The sequence below is a fragment of the Urocitellus parryii genome, chromosome 12 (genome assembly GCF_045843805.1).
Source record: "Urocitellus parryii isolate mUroPar1 chromosome 12, mUroPar1.hap1, whole genome shotgun sequence".
In the NCBI taxonomy this organism is placed as follows: domain Eukaryota; kingdom Metazoa; phylum Chordata; class Mammalia; order Rodentia; family Sciuridae; genus Urocitellus; species Urocitellus parryii.
This window is the reverse complement of record NC_135542.1, coordinates 101,676,369-101,693,847: the sequence shown is the minus strand read 5'-3', so window position 1 is coordinate 101,693,847 and position 17,479 is coordinate 101,676,369. Positions and strand designations below refer to the sequence as shown.

The 17,479-nt window shown below is 36.2% G+C and overlaps 1 pseudogene; it reads right to left on the bottom strand.

The window, feature by feature from the left end:
- LOC113175823 (serine/threonine-protein kinase 16 pseudogene) overlaps positions 1–11,033 on the bottom strand; it is a 29,362-nt pseudogene extending 18,329 nt beyond the window's left edge.
- Between the last annotated feature and the right edge of the window lie 6,446 nt (positions 11,034–17,479).

The window sequence follows — 17,479 nt, the reverse complement described above, 5'->3', positions numbered from 1 at the left end:
CTAGGATCACATCCTAGCTTCCTAATATGCTGACAGAAAAAGCTTAAATTCTGTGTTTCATACTTGTTATATGTTTGCATATTTACTAATGTCTTTCTTGCCCTTTATGTTTGATTGTTTATCTGGTTGTAGAATTTAAGATTGAAAATAATCTTCCCCCCAGAATGTGGAGAGTATTGCCCCCCATTGTGCGATACTGATAGTTAGAAGTCTAGGGTTATTTTTTATTTCTAATTTAGATTTGTGACTTCTTTATATTTGACAGTATCATAGTAAGCCTGGTTTCAGGTTTTCAAGGTTTGGTTTGTTTCTTTTTGTATAATCTGCTTCAAGTTTTTGAAGATGAAATAGAAATATTCTCTCTTATGGTAGCATGGGCAGTGTTGAATTTTTTAGTGATTTCAGTCTCTGAAAAAAAGCAGCACAGAACAGCTGCAAATGTATGAAAAACAGTTGTGGTAACTTTATGGATGAATACTTTTGCCTCTTTTTCAGCAACAGGTAGGCTAAGGATACTTACAGCATTTCTGTTACCCTAGGTAATACATTCTATAAACTTATTTGTTTATAAAAAAGAAAGGCAGAAAATGGAGCTATTTTAGTGTATGTTTTCTGATAGTTGTTAAGCTTTTGTTCAAATTTTTAATTTCTTGTACATCTAGCCCAGCCACCTTCCTGTGTAATGACATTTAGGGAACAAGGACCTGGAGAATAATATAATGCAACAGAGCCTATTTAATAGAAGCCTGAGCCCAGGAAATGGGTCCCATTAGAACTATACACTTGCTTTAACTATCCAAGCTTAGCAGTCACAGAATAGGAAATCATTATGAATGCCAAAAAAAAAAATATGATTCAGACTACAGGGGAGATAATAAAGAAAAACAAACCAAAACACCAAAAAACAAGGTAAAACCCAGAAAAGAACCCATCCCTAAGTCTCTGAATGATTATCACAGGTGTGAGCTTCTCTCATCTTGCTCTCTGTCATTTCCTGCTCTTCTCCTGGGAGGTTCTTTGCTTCGGGGGCTCATCAGTAACCCAACTTGCTGTGCAGATGAAAAATAAAGCCCCCACCCCTAGATTCCTCTTTCAAATGTTTGGTGGGATCCTGAGGGAAGGGGAAGTTTGAAAGACATGAATGCACATTCTGGTGACTTTCCTGGTTTGTGACAGCATTGCTTCTTAGGGCACAAACGAGCTTCATGTTTTCTTTTTCCTAACATGGTCTACTCTGTTCTTCCTCCTGGAAGTTTCTGCTTCATAGTTTTATCAGTGTTTATGTCTGTAAATGGATTTATCTCTTCCTAATTCCAGCTTTTAATGCACATTCTTGCTACCTTTGAAAAAAATACATATCACATGTCCAACTGTAAATGACAAAGGGTACTCACTTGTTTGCCAGATGAGCTCCCTCTGAGGCAAGAACCAAGGAAATGGCTATGAAAACAGTGCCCTCTGAGCCATAATCCCTGGAATTAAATACGTGGCCACACCAATGCCAAGATACCATGTCACACATGAACAAAAGAATGTGATCTGTTTATAAAAGGACATATTCTGCCTTTTTCCCTGAAAATTTATATTCAAGCAGGCTTATAGTTCACTATTTTTTTTTTTTTTTTTTTTTTTTTTTTTTTTTAGTATTTGTTAGAGTCTGTAAACAAGTCAAGATGGCACCTGGCATTTTGCAGAGGGAGTGGTTTGTGAAGTAACACCATCGAGCCATTAAGTGTGGAGATTCCTTACTGGTTGACTGCTGTATCTAGTTTATATATACCCCTCCGGTCCTACAATAAATGGCTCCCACTCCTGCTGTATCAATGTACACAAGTTGTTTGTCACCCCCCCGGTTATTTTGCTGCAGCCGGACTGCAGCAAGTATTGTGTTAGGAAACAGTTCATATGATTAAGAAAAATCAGGACAAACTCCATTGGTACAAGAAAGTGAAGAGGCTGTACCATCCAGGGCTCACTGTAACATAGACAAAGGGACGTGGCTAGTAGGGAGAGCCATACAAAAGACAGCCAGCCTACCAGGAGGACGAGAAACTCAGTTCTGAGCTAGGAGAAGCCTATTACAATGTTAATGCAGCAACCAATACAAAAGGTATATGTTGCTTTATTTTTTAATTCCAATGTGCCCTTGACACATTGGAATGTTACTTAGACAACATTACTTCTTGTGTGATTAATGGATACATCCTCCCTTCTTTTTCAATTTTATGTACACCAAGTGCCACCTTGTTCATGGTCTCACTTTCTGCAGTGTCAGAAAGTTTCAAAGTCTGAAAATATTAATGGAAAATTCCAGGAATAAATAATCCATACATTTTCAATTGCCATTCTGAGTAATGTGATGAAATTTTGAACTCCCCTGCTTTGTTTCACTGGGGAAATGATTCACCCCTTTTTCTAGCGTCATAATGTATCTGTTGTTCATCTGAGAGCCGTTAAGGGGAATCATGTTTCCATAAATTTTATTATATCTATTGTTATAAATATTTTATTTTATTATGAGTTGCTAATCATTGCTTATCTCTTTCATGCCTAATTTATAAATTGAACTTCATCACAGGTATGTGTGTACAAGAAAAAACAGCATATATAGTGTTTCAAACTACGTTCATTTTTTAGGCAGTCACTGAGGTTCTTGGAAAGCATCCCCCATGGTTAGGTGGGACTACTGTACTCCAAGAGGCCTCTGTCTGCTTCTAACATGAACATATCGCTGGCAGAGTGGCCCTCCATGTTCTCCGCCCTCAGTCCACATTTGTATTTTATCCTACAATGCTCTATTGGTTATTTGAATGTCTGTCTCCACACAGGCCTGTAACTCTTATGTGTGTTGTATCCTCTTAGTGTTTGCTGAGAAGATAGGCAGATAGCAGATATATTGATTAATAAAGCTATTATCACATTTGAAAATGCGTGCTCAAGTAAGTTTACAAAATTCACTATGTTTTGAACAAAATGTTGAGAAAATGGGACCAAGTACAGGAAAGATTTGATAGCAAAAAGGGAGATCACTATAGTTTTCAACTCTATTGTTATAGTTTTTATACACTATTTTTCCTAAAATAAAATTTGTCTCAAGTTCTATTTATTAAATGGGTGAAAGAAGAATGAGGAAGGGGGTCCCCACTGTTTAACTGTTTTTCCTAGGAATCAGGAATATCTCTAGAAAAGTCTAAAGTTATGCAATTCAGTGTGGGAACCACAGATTTCCTGCCTTCAAGACAGTAAGTGCATAGGACATCCAACCACAAGAGCCCAACAACTTTAATGACTCTCCTGACACTCTGAAATCCACATTGCTAAGGACTCTTAGCCCCACTGCAAGTTCATAAAGGCTCCAACCTAGGAACTTACCCTTAAAGTCAACAGAAATGGAAAGGACCTGTGGCGCTCTATGAGGCCTTCTGTCAGCTAGCCCAGCTGTGATCCTATAGCCTGTCTCTATATCTGAGTTCTTGTTTTAATTATTTTCCCACAACTTCATGCTATTCTACCAACTTATGAAGGAGCAATTCTCTCGATGTTTATTCAAAATTTAATAAAAAAGTTCCTCCGGGACTGTGGATCTTGTTAAACCGCTGCAATGTCACATTGGAGTATTGACTTTATTGGGGGGGCCTCTTGTTGAGCCTCAGAGGCTGTGCTGAGTACCTGTTCACTTGATGCACTTCTGCATTGAAGGCTCAACTCCTGAGATCCTTTATTATTGTCCTGTCTGGATATACTACTGAAGGGTGGCAGAATATGCCGACTTGAAATATATCACTTTGGCCTAAGGAGTATTTTAAGCTAAAGAAATTTGAAAAGTGGAAGAAGGACATTCTTATCTCCTTCTTTCTTCCTGAAAAGAGTAGATAACAACTCCCACTTAATAGATATATACCTCTACTAAGAGACAGGAGACCTTCAATGGGGAGTCACAGTGTGAATAGTTCTATACAAACAAACATTGTTAAAACAATTCTTATTTTCCTTTAAGTAATCCAACTTAATTTACTTACTTTTTCACAATTTCTTCCCTTTGTTCAACATGATTCAAATGGTATTTAGGTTTTGGAACTTCTTTGGGTCTTCATTTTTTTATGATGGCCCTGTTTCATATAAAACTTTATTAAATTTTCACAATTTGCTATTGTTAGTCTGTTGAAGGATTTTTTACTTCTCAGGCCCAGATGCTGGCCTTAAGAAAATAGAAGTAAAGTTGCCTCCCTACCCTGTCTAAGTCACTAGACTCTGACACCTTCTGGTTTGGTCCATTCTGCAAAACTGAGATTTAGAATTTATGGTCAGGATGTTGATACAAAAGGAATAGGAAATTAACATGCAAAGGAAATTAATGTGTGTCCTCTCCAGATTACTTACTAGGGCTAGCTCTGCTTTCCTGACTGGGAAGCAGAAATTCTAGAAGGTAATATATGATCTTGATAAAATTATCTTCCTGAATATTATGCTCTGTGTCTGCAAATGGGTTAGCTGGACTAAATAAACTCAAATGTAATGATCACTAACATTTCTAATATTTTAGAGTTTCACTGCTGTTCCATAGAAAGCAAGGATGCTGTGTTCTTCACTCTCATTCCTTTGGTGCTACAAATGCTTTGTAAATGTTTCCTACCCCTATCTTCTGATTATTGGACTGTGCCTGCTAATGCCCACGTGATTGATTTTTTTAGAGACCTAGGAGAAAATGCATCTGACTCCTTCATTCCTCTCCTCGGGGCTCCAAATTTATGTGTTGAACAGTAAGTCTCTGAGGCCATCATTCCAGCTTTCCTTGTCAACCATCTCTAATTCTCAACCAGAGCAGGAAGCTAAAGAGACACAGTTGTCCCAGAATCTGTGTCACCATTAATAAGAATCAATAAAACTCAGTGACTTCACTAGTCGATTCTCTCCTCTAAAATGTATTAATGTATTTAATGTACAGGGTGATTTGGGGGGTAGTTTATTATTTTCCTGCATTTTCAGGTGGAATATCTGAGACACAAAGTTTAAACACTGCCAAATGTTGCTTGATGATGGGAACACATTCTGAAAATGGCGTCATTAGGCAATTGCAACACTGTGCACAGAGCCTGGAATGCCCTGGTACAAGCCTGAGGACACAGGTCAGCAGCTCAGTGTGACCTCTGTAGTAAACATGAGAGGTGGGAGGTACCTGATAGGGTAACATGTCACACTGTTTTGCAATCAACATATTTTTTAAGTAGAAGAAATGCACTCTAAAATAATAAATTATAGTATAGTAAATATATAAACCAGTAAGATAGTTGTTTGTTATTTTATCAAGATTAGGTATTATACATAATTGTGTATATTATACTTTTATAGGATTGACAGTGCAATGGGTTTGTTTACCTCAGCATGACCACAAACACATGAGGACAGTAGAGTATGGCACAAGGACATGGCGATGGTTATAACATTACTCAATAGTAGAGATCATTCGGCCTCATAGTAATCTTGTGGAACACAGTCGTATGTACTGCCAATTAGTGGCCAAAACATCATGGTTTGGGCTGCAGGACTGTACACAGGAGAAGGCCAAGTAGCTAGTGAGAGAATGAACTGGTATTCAAAGTTAATCACCTTCCTCCTCTCTCCTTCTGATACTGTGCCCTGCTTACTCACTGATGACCAAAGGATTGTCTATACTTAATCTCTAGTGATATGTCCTCTCTCCTAGCATCTCTTGCTCTCCTTTCTGAAGGGTTTTTTTTTCTCCCATCAGTGAAATCTCTACACTTTCAGGTTATTTGTTTGACTTCTGCAAAACCTCATTTTCTCAAATAGAAACTCACTGAAGCAAAATAGATTCTAAATGTCACAACTGCCAATTAGCAGTGTGACCTTTACCAAGTCACTCTCCCTTTCTTGGACTCAGTTTTACTTTTATACAAAATAAAAAATTGTCTAAAGCCCAGTGTTTTGTTTTTGTTTTTGTTTTTGCTTTAAAGATAATTTGGACAAAGGACTTTTAGCATTTAACTGGAAAGGTTGGAGTGTTAAGTAGTTTATGATTTTTTAATAAATATTTTATCATCTTCAAATAACTGAATTTAGTCTCATAATGATAGACTTAACTTGAGGTGAGTTTTAAACATGTATGGAACCTTAATGTCAGGTTGATATACCCATAGAAATAATTGAATACATGTTTTCTTTATTGAAAAACGAATGAATGCATGTATTTCTTAAAACATTGTTTTAAGAAGTGAAATAGGCATTGACATGTTTGGTAAAATTCTTTCATCCTTATAAAGTCATTAACATGATATTCTAGACACCATTACCCCAAGAACTCTTGGCATTGCTTCCCAAGCAGGCTTCATTCTAATAGAGGTTGTCGCTGTTACTAACTTCATCTTTCTCAACAGTAGCTCTAAATCAGTCTCTTTCTTTTCAGGTTATTGGGGAAGATTTGGAGAAGTCAAGTTCTGGTTGCTATCTAGGTCACATGACCAAAAACCATTCTTTTTCCCAATTCGGGCAGAAGGACTCTCCCACCGTGTGCTCCCTTGTCCCCAGAAGCACCTCTGTTATTGCAGTTATCCTGTTGAATCAGGATTATATATCTATCATCCCTTCTAGACAATGAGTATGATGAAGTTTGGGACTGTGTTTCTTTCTCCCTCACTTGCCTCACGCTGCCCTATGCCTCCTCTATACTAATCATAAGAGAAATGTTATTTGAACTTTGTAACATATGAGGGCATGGAATTTGCATAATAATAATCAAAAATGCACCCCGTTCTCTTATTATAGGTCAACCACTTGGAAGCATTAAAAGTTTTCTAAGCACTGCAGTTCCTGAAGCACACTGGGATGTCACAAGGGAGGCATTTCACTCAGTGACTCTCTTTCCAGACACATCCCTCCTCTGGGATCAGCTTAACTCCACAGGGGATCCCTCCTCAACCAACTGACTATTCTCAGACGTCCATGGTTTGAAGCATAAAGTGGGTTCCGAAACTGCCTAAAATGATCTTGCCCAGATCTTTTCATTATCCCACACACAATTATCCAAATTGAATTTTCACTTCTTTCTTTCTGCAATCTATTGCATATATTATTTCTTCTGTTTCCCCACTTACTATCTTAGTGGTAATCAAAGCATTCCAAACCTGGGTCTTGAGGTTTGGTATCTCCCAAAAGCTCATGTGTGAGATAATGCAAGACAGTATACAGTTTGAACGATTGGGTTATGAGAGCCTTACCCCAATCAGTGAAATAATCCTCTGACAAGATAATTAAATGGTGACTGAACTTCAGGTAGGGTATGGCTGGAGGAGGTAGGTCCCTAGGGGCATGCTTTGAGATATATATTTTGTTCCTGGAAAGTGAAGTCTCTCTCTGTCTGCTTCCTTGTGCCATGTTCCCAGCTGCTTTTCTCTACCACACACTTCTGCCATGATGTTCTGCTTTACCCCAGGCCCCTCAAAATGGAGTCATCAATCTATGAACTGAGACCTCTGAAACCATGAGCTCTCAAATAAACTTTTCCTCTGCTAGTTGTTCTTGTCAGGTCTTTGACGGTCACAGCAGCGAAAAAGCTGATTAAAACACTGGACTTTCATCCTTTCTAAAGATAATTGTTTTCTTAACCACAAGTATTAGAATTTGCTTTGTTCTATTGAAACTAAAATATATAATTAAAATTCTGTTCAAGAAACCTAAAAACTAACTGCAAAAATTAATTTGAATACAGATAAAAATTTGAATTTCTTGTATTACATCAAATAAAATTTGAAAAACAGAGAAGGGGTAGTACTGGGGACTGAAATGGAGAAAGCAGATATCTCGTTTATGACTACATCAGAATGAACCTTACCATTTTGTATAACCATGATGCATTAAAAGTTTTAAAAATTTAAAAATAAATAATAATTTTTGGAAAGCTTAAGTAATATTATTGCCAAGCACTATGAAATAATAGCCACAACAGAGGAAGAAAAAGATCTAGAAGTACTCAGATTCTCCCAGCCTCCTCTTCTCCTGCAAGCCATCCTGCATGCTTATGACCAGAATCATCCTACAGCAAGCACCATCCCATCCCCATCACTGTACTTCTTGCCTTCACCCACCAGGGTTTCCAGCCCTGCTTCTCAAAGTTTGGCCCATCCACCAACGGCATTAACAGCACCTAAGAAGTTATTAAAACTGCACAGATATTTAGGCTACTCCATGCTCACTGAGCAGTGTCTTCATTTCAACCAGATTCCAAAAGAATGAAATATACATTACAGTTTAATAAACAGCTTAGGGATTTCAGTGTTCTATAGTACGTTTGCGTAATATCTTTCAGACAAAAATTTTAGCTTATATTAAAAATATATAAACTGCTGATGTGGTGGTGCACACCTATAATCCCAGCAGCTCAGGAGGCTGAGACAGGAGGATCGTGGGTTCAAAGCCAGTCTCAGAAACAGCAAGGTGCTAAGCAACCCAGTGAGATCCTGTCTCTAAATAAAATGCAAAACAGGGCTGGGGATGTGGCTCATTGGTTGAGTGTCCTTGATTTCAATCCCCAGTACCTCCCCCCAAATTTTATATATAAAAAATACACACACACACACACATATAATATGTACATGTAAACACACCACACATGTAAACACACACACATATAATTTCCGCCCTTTTAAAATAATACTCTAGAAAATAATTTGCTAGATACTTATAAAATTGCCATGAGGCAGCATAGAGGAGTATTTTTTTTATTAGAGCTTTATAGTAATACAAAGTAGTTGTGTTCATTCCAACAAATCATACATTCATAGAAATTGATTTCAGTTCATAACCCCCCTCTTTTTCTCCCCTTTTTCCTTCCTGTCCTCCCTTCCCTCTCCAGTTCTTCTTCCTATGCTAGACTTCCTTTTTCTCCTCTCCAGCCAGAATGGCAATGAATATAAATATCGATAAATATAAATATAAATAATAAAAATAGCAATAAATGTTGATGAGGTTATTGGGAGAAAGGTACACTTGTTCATTGGTGGTAGTACTGCAGACTTGTACAACCACTCTGGAAAGCAGCATGGAAATTCCTCAAAAAATTATGAATGGAACCACCATATGACCCAGCTATCTCATTCCTTAGTATTTTATTAAAAGATATAAAATTAGCATTCTACAGTCATACAGCCACATCATTTTTTTATAGCACCACAATTTACAACAGCTTAATTAAGGAATCAACCCAGGTGCACATCAAAAGATGAATGGATTAGGAAACTATGGCGTACACACACACAAAGGAGTTCTACTCAGCCACTAAAAAAGAAGTAAATTATGGCATTTGCAGGCAAATGAATGGAAAAGGAAAATATCATGCCAAGTGAAATAAGTCATACTTGAAGAAACTAGAAGGTCGAATGTTTTCTCTCATAGGAAAACATATTAAAATATTTAAAAACCATGGATAAATTTAAATCTCAGTTCTTTGAATCATGGTGTATCACCCTTGCCTTGATTTTCTCATCTATAAAATAGAGATGATAGAACCCAACACAGAAGGTAATTAGACAGATAAAGCTCATCAAAACTTATAAAGTGCTTGAGATCAAATCTGGTAATCCTAAACACAATAAAAACATGTATGAAATAATTAAAAAATAAATTAGAAAATTAGAATTAAAATTTAGCCACAAAATATTGTTATCTGGATATACTTTAGAAATATAATGGATGAGAGACTTGGAATTCAAAATACAGGTCCACACTCCTTATCTCATTTCATCTAAAAAGATTATCAACAAACAAGTATTTACTGCTTTCCACATTTTGAAGATGTGAAAAGCGAGGGTAAGCTGGATGATGTAACTCATCCCAGGTCAACAATGAGTTAACACAAACTAAGCTTAAGTTACATTGTTTTCATTCAGTCTGACATTTGCAAAATATTCATTATCTGCCAATCACTTAATAGGACCTGGGTCTATAGAAAAAGTGATCTAAATTTAAAGAAAGGAAAATATGTTTAAAAAATATTGTTAAGGATAAGAATACGAGATTGAAAAACAATGGGAGTGAAAAATAACAAATATATTTTCATGTATAAAGAATATAATGATGCATGAGAAAATACAAGCAAAACCATTCCTTACAAGTGATGCTGCAAGCCCAAATTTAATTTTTTTGAAGCACCTTCATACTGTTTTCCATGATGGCTGCATCATTCTACATTTTCAGCAAGATCATGTAAGTGTTTTTATTTCTTCACATCCTCAGTAATACTTATTTATTTTTTCTTTCTTATGGATAATATTCATCCTAACAGTCACAAATGATATCTCATTGTGGTTTTGATCTGCATTACCCTTTATGGACATTTTTTTTTTCATATACCTGTTGGGACACTACATGTCTTCTTTGCAAACAAGTGTTTTGCCAATTTTTTAATGAGGTAATTTGTGTTTTCTTGCTGTTGTGGTGGTTTATTGGTTTTGCTATTGACTTGCAGAACATTCTTATGTGTTTTGAATATGAATCCTTATCAAATAGATGGTTTACAACCATCCCTCCCTCATAGGTTGCCCTTTTACTCTGTTGATTCTTTTGCTATGCAGAACTTTCTAGTTTGTTTATTTTTGCTAGTTTAGTTCATGTTTTCTGTTGTTTCCAATACTCTTGCTGTCATATTGAAAAAGTTACTAGCAACACTCTAGCTATGGAGAATTTATTCATGTTTTAATGACTATATTTTTATAATATTTTGAAATCAAAAAGTGTGATGTCTGTAGCTTTGTTCTTATTTCTCAAATTTTGACATATGGGGTCCTTTTTGATTTGGATTGAATTTTAGAATTTTGTTTCTTGTGATGTTAAAAAAAATTATTGTTTTTCTTGCTGTTTCTCTAGTCACTTTTCTAAAGTATATGAAGTTTTATTATTTCTTTTGTATACCTATTAAAATCTCTACTTGGGACGCTGGCGAGCACGCATCGCTGGGGGCACCAAGGGAAGTGGCAGCCGGGTCGCTGGCGGACGTCGCTGTCCCTGAGGCCTGGTCGCATGGCTGCGTCTCCTGGCGGTGCCTGTGCCTGCCCATCGCAGCCCCAGGCCAGGCGTTGGCCACGATCACCCGAGCACCGGGTGACCGGCCCCGCTCCGGGATCAGCGACCGCTGCAGACAAACAGCTGTGACTCAGCACTAATCCATCCAGCTGAAACAACTGGTCAGCCCTTCTGATCCTACGGAGGTAAATGCCAACCGAGCCTTCATAGACAGTGGCCACAGGATTGAAACGGGGCTTGGGAGACACAGGACCCACCCATTGCATTGGTCACCCAGCAAAGGGAAATGAACTGTCGCCATTTGCAAGAGACACCACCATGGCAGAGAACTGACCTCACCAGACTGTGGCGGAGGAGATAACTTCATTGAAACCAGCGGCTACACCATCACATAAATTTATAGGAGTAAACAGTAACTCAGCAGTCAAACAGAACAAGAAGTAACATGAGCAGCATGAAAAAGCAAGGAAGAAAAGGAGTACAAACAATGCAGGACAGCCTAAATATTCAGGAGGACCTAGAGTCATCAGAAAAATGGTCATATAAAGAACTCAAGGAACACCTTAGACAGATGGAATGGAACCTTAAAGAGGATATGAGACAGCAAATTCAAACAGTGAAAGAACACATTGAAAATGAAATACATAAACAGATAAAAGAAGAAGTTAAGCATCTTTATCAGGAGATAGAGATTATAAAAAAATCAAACAATAATTCTAGAAAGGAAGGAAACTATAAACCAAATTAAAAACTCAAATGAGAGTATTACTAACAGAGTGCAGCAAGTAGAAGCCAGAACCTCAGATAATGAAGACAAAATATACCATCTAGAAAAGAGTCTAGCCAACTCAGAAAGGCAGGTAAAAAATCACGAGAAAAACATCCAAGAGATATGGGATAACATAAAAAAAAAACAAACTTAAGAGTCATCGGGATAGAAGAAGGCATAGAGATTCAAACCAAGGGAATGAGTAACCTGCTGAATGAAATAATTACAGAAAACTTTCCAGAAATAAAAAAGGAAACGGATATATAAATTGTAGATGCATACAGGACACTGAGAATACAAAATCAAAGTAGACCAATGACAAGACACATTGTTATGAAGATATTCAATAAACAGAACAAAGAGAAAATATTAAAAGCTACAAGAGAAAGGAGGCAGATTACATTCAAGGGTAAACCAATAAGGTTAACAATAGATTTTACATCACAGACGCTGAGAGCAAGAAGGTCCTGGAACAATGTATTTCAAACACTGAAAGACAATGGATGCCAACCAAGAATTCTGTATCCAGGAAAATTAAGCTTCAGGTATGACAACGAAATAAAAATCTTTCATGATAAACAAAAGTTAAAAGAATTTGCAGTCAGAAAACCAGCTTTGCAAAGCATCTTGAGCAAAACACTACATGAGGAAGAAATGAAAAACAATAACCAAAACCATCAGTGGGAATTGCCTCGGTAAAGACAAAGGGTGGGGGGAAAGATAAAAATGGAGAAACTAAATTTTTTTAAAAAAGGATAAATAATCAAACATGGATGGAAGTACAAACCATATATCAATAGTAACTCTAAACGTTAATGGCTTAAACTCTCCAATAAAGCAACATACGCTGGTATCATGGATTAAAAAAACAAATCCAACAATATGCTGCCTCCAGGAGTCACATCTGATTGGAAAAGACATACACAGGCTGAAGGTGAAAGAATGGGAAAAAATATACCACGCACAAGGTTCTCGTAAGCAAGCAGGGGGTGGCCATCTTCATATCAAATAAAATCGACTTCAAGACTAAGTTAATCAAAAGGGATAAGGAAGGACATTATATACTGTTAAAAGGAACCATTCACCAACAAGACATAACAATTATCAATATTTATGCACCAAATAATGGTGCTGTGACATTCATAAAACAAATTCTCCTCAAGTTCAAGAATCAAATAGACCACAACACAATAAGTATGGGTGACTTCAACACACCTCTCTCACCATTGGACAGATCCTCCAAACAAAAGTTGAATAAAGAAACTATAGAACTCAATACCACAATCAATAACCTAGACTTAACTGACATATATAGAATATATCAACCATCATCAAGTGGATATACTCTTTTCTCAGCAGCACATGGATCCTTCTCAAAAATAGACCATATATTATGCCATAGGGCAACCCTCAGTAAATATAAAGGGGTGGACGGCATTTCTTGTAGAAATAGATAAAGCAATCATGAAATTCATATGGAAAAATAAAAGACCCAGAATAGCAAAAGCAATCCTAAGCAGGAAGTGTGAATCAGGCAGCATAGCGATACCAGATTTCAAACTATATTACAGAGCAATAGTGACAAAAACAGCATGGTACTGGTACCAAAACAGGCGGGTAGACCAATGGTACAGAATAGAGGACACAGAGACTAATCCACAAAGTTACAACTATCTTATATTTGATAAAGTGGCTAAAAGCATGCAATGGAGGAAGGATAGCATCTTCAACAAATGGTGCTGGGAAAACTGGAAATCCATATGCAACAAAATGAAACTGAATCTCCTTCTCTTGCTATGCACAAAAGTTAACTCAAAATGGATCAAGGAGCTTGATATCAAATCAGAGACTCTGCGTCTGATAGAAGAAAAAGTTGGCTCTGATCTACATATTGTGGGGTCGGGCTCCAAATTCCTTAATAGGACACCCATAGCACAAGAGTTAATAACAAGAATCAACAAATGGGACTTACTTAAACTAAAAAGTTTATTTCTCAGCAAGAGAAACAATAATAGAGGTAAATAGGGAGCCTACATCATGGGAACAAATTTTTACTCCTCATACTTCAGATAGAGCCCTAATAACCAGAATATACAAAGAACTCAGAAAATTAGACAATAAGATAACAAATAACCCAATCAACAAATGGGCCAAGGACCTGAACAGACACTTCTCAGAGGAGGACATACAATCAATCAACAAGTACATGAAAAAATGCTCACCATCTCTAGAAGTCAGAGAAATGCAAATCAAAACCACCCTAAGATACCATCTCACTCCAGTAAGATTGGCAGCCACTATGAAGTCAAACAACAACAAGTGCTGGCAAGGATGTTGAGAAAAGGGTACACTTGTACATTGTTGGTGGGACTGCAAATTGGTGCGGCCAATTTGGAAAGCAGTATGGAGATTCCTGGGAAAGCTAGGAATGGAACCACCATTTGACCCAGCTATTGCCCTTCTGGGACTATTCCCTGAAGACCTTAAAAGAGCGTACTACAGGGATACCGCCACATCAATGTTCATAGCAACACAATTTACAATAGCTGGACTGTGGAACCAACTCAGATGCCCTTCAATAGATGAATGGATAAAAAAAAATGTGGCATTTATACACCATGGAGTATTAAACAGCACTAAAAAATGACAAAATCATGGAATTTGCAGGGAAATGGATGGCACTAGAGCAGATTATGCTAAGTGAAGCTAGCCAATCCCTAAAAAACAAATACCAAATGTCTTCTTTAATATAAAGAGAGCAACTATGAACAGAGCAGGGAGGAAGAGCAGGAAGTAAAGATTAACATTAAACAGAGACATGCGATGGGAGGGAAAGGGAGAGTAAAGGGAAATTGCATGGAAATGAAGGGAGACCCTCATTGCTATACAAAATTACAAATAAGAGGTTGTGAGGGGAATGGGAAAATAAACAAGGAGAGAAATGAATTACAGTAGATGGGGTAGAGAGAGAAGATGGGAGGGAAGGGGAGGGGGATAGTAGAGGATAGGAAAGGTATCAGAATAAAACAGTTACTAATAGGGCATTATGTAAAATTGTGGAAGTGTAACCGACGTGATTCTGCAATCTGCATTTGGGGTAAAAATTGGGAGTTCATAACCCACTTGAATCTAATGTATGAAATATTATATGTCAAGAGCTTTGTAATGTTGTGAACAACCAATAAAAAAAAAGAGACAAAAAAAATCTCTACTTGGATATTTTTTATCATCTACTGATTTAACATATATTACTTAAATATTCTGGATAAATAATTTCCCCAACATATGTATGTATTGTGATACTTTGAGCAAACAATATCACTTAGTCTTTACTTTCTGCTGAAAACCTGAGGAGACCTTGGTAAGCTTGGGGCAAGTTAACATGATACAAAGTTAGCTGTTCTTATAAGAGATTTAACCATTTATGAAAATAAATATCCATCAGATACTTGGAAGCATTAGTAAACTTCCAGAGTCCCATAAAAAGTTGACTTTGACAATTTTTGCTATTATACTCATTTGTCCTTATGAAAAGTAGATATTTAGAAGATTTTTTTTATGTCATTTCATAAGTACCCTCTACTGTTCTTCTCTCATCTTCATTTTATACATTTTTTACATTAAGAATTATACATATCATGAAAATTATATAATAACATCTATATCTTTAGCTATCTATATTTTATTTGTATCTAATTTGTATTTATAACTATTGTTCTATTTATCTATGGATATTTGTTTATTTATTTAAAGACACGGAATATAAATGTTGGAGTCCAAATTAGTCATTATGATTCATCTAAACTTTTTGGTTTTCCAGTTCTGTGAAACTACTAGATAGTTTGCTCAGGTTATATAACTTTCCTGTATCTATTTCCTCACTTTATTTGGTATTAAGGACAGAGTCAGGGGCCTCACACATGCTAGGCAAGCATATTTTATTTTTAGACAAGGGATTATTAAGTTTCCCAGGCTGGCCTCAAACTTGTGATCCTCCTGTCTCCACCTTTCTAGTGGCTAGGGTTACAGGGATTCACTACTTTGCCTGGCCTAGAGTTTCCTCATTGTAAATAAACATCTCAATATTGCAGTTAAAAAAATGTTAAGATTTATTAAATGTACTGATTATCATGTCTGAGCAATAATTTAATGTGTTATTATTATTATCTTATTCAAGTGTACTTGCTATGTTTAGGATCTGCTTGAATACATTCAAAGTATTTACTAAAATTATGTGCAAAGGTTTTTTGTTTCTATAGATCTTGTTTCTTCTAGTCACAGGGTTGTAATTGAGGATGGCATGGTCTGTCATAAGGATAGCAGGAGCAGCTTCTGGCTCACTGCAACATAAGCACAGGTAAGGGTGAGCAGAAATGTAGTCATGTAGACTCAGACTCCTAAAAATGATCTGTCAAATTAAAAAGTATGAGAGAAGGATTAAACAGGAAACCAGAACACATGGTCAATAGCAGAAATGTCTAAGGTACATGCAAGAATACATGGAGAGCCTTCAGGAACTGAGACATGAATGCATATGCACAGGAGCTGTCTTATCCTGTGTTGCTGAATACATAATATCATAGATCCACTGCAGAAAAATAATCTTAAAGCTCTTCAGTTTATATTCACATAGATTTAAAGAAATTCAGGCAGACAAAACCAATGAAAAACAGTACAAATATATACATAATTTTATTTGACAGTGATATTTCAATAAAACTGGAACAAACTAGGTTGCTCATGCTTGTAATCCTAGCTACTCAGTAGGCTGAGGCAGGAAGAGTTTAAAGCCAAATTTAAAGCCAGCCTCAGGAACTTAGTAAGACTCTGTCTCTAAATTTAAAAAAAAAATAATAAAAATGAAAAGCCCTGGTGATATAACTAGTGGTAAAGCACCGTTAAGAGTTCACCCTGAGTTCAATCTCCATTACTGAAAAAAAAATGGAAAAAAAATAGAGTACAAAACATTAAAAACTGAACCTTTGGGAGGAATGAGTGAACATTATAGAAAATTATAAAAGTTAAAGTTTGAATACTGCCTTTGACTAATTTATCTTTGCCATAAAAATCCAAGGAGGCAAAACAAAAGACACTGAGACATCAGAACAAGGTTGAGCATCAGAGGACAGGGAGGTGACTTAAAAAAATAATTATGGAAGGTCAACAAAGCTAAGCTTTTTCTGAAAGAAATTACTTTAGAACATAAATTTCTGTCTCAATTCTGCTCACCTGCTGCCTCTATCAGGCCATTGACTTTTAAGTAGTACACTAAACTTTGGAAATATAGCAGGTATTTTAAATATATGCATAGGTAATAGTAAATCTAGTCAATTACTTTATAAATAAAATTACCAAGAAAATAAGATTTTTATTAAGATTGGGTTTTATTTATTATAAACAACAAAATGTCAATAATGAACGTGATTTAAATTGTACCTCAAAATTTAAAATGAACAATAAACTTGAACAAAAATAATAAACTTGAACAAAGCCAAGATTCTTATATTATGATCCCTGATATGTATGAGATATAAAGCTTAGAGGAAAACAAAAACAAAAAAAAAAAAAAGAAAAAAAAAAAAAAAAAAAAAAAAAAAAAAAAAAAAAAAAAAGCTTAGAGGAAAAATGACTTAAATGTATTTATGATTACATCTTCTGCACAGAAGCAAATGTTCC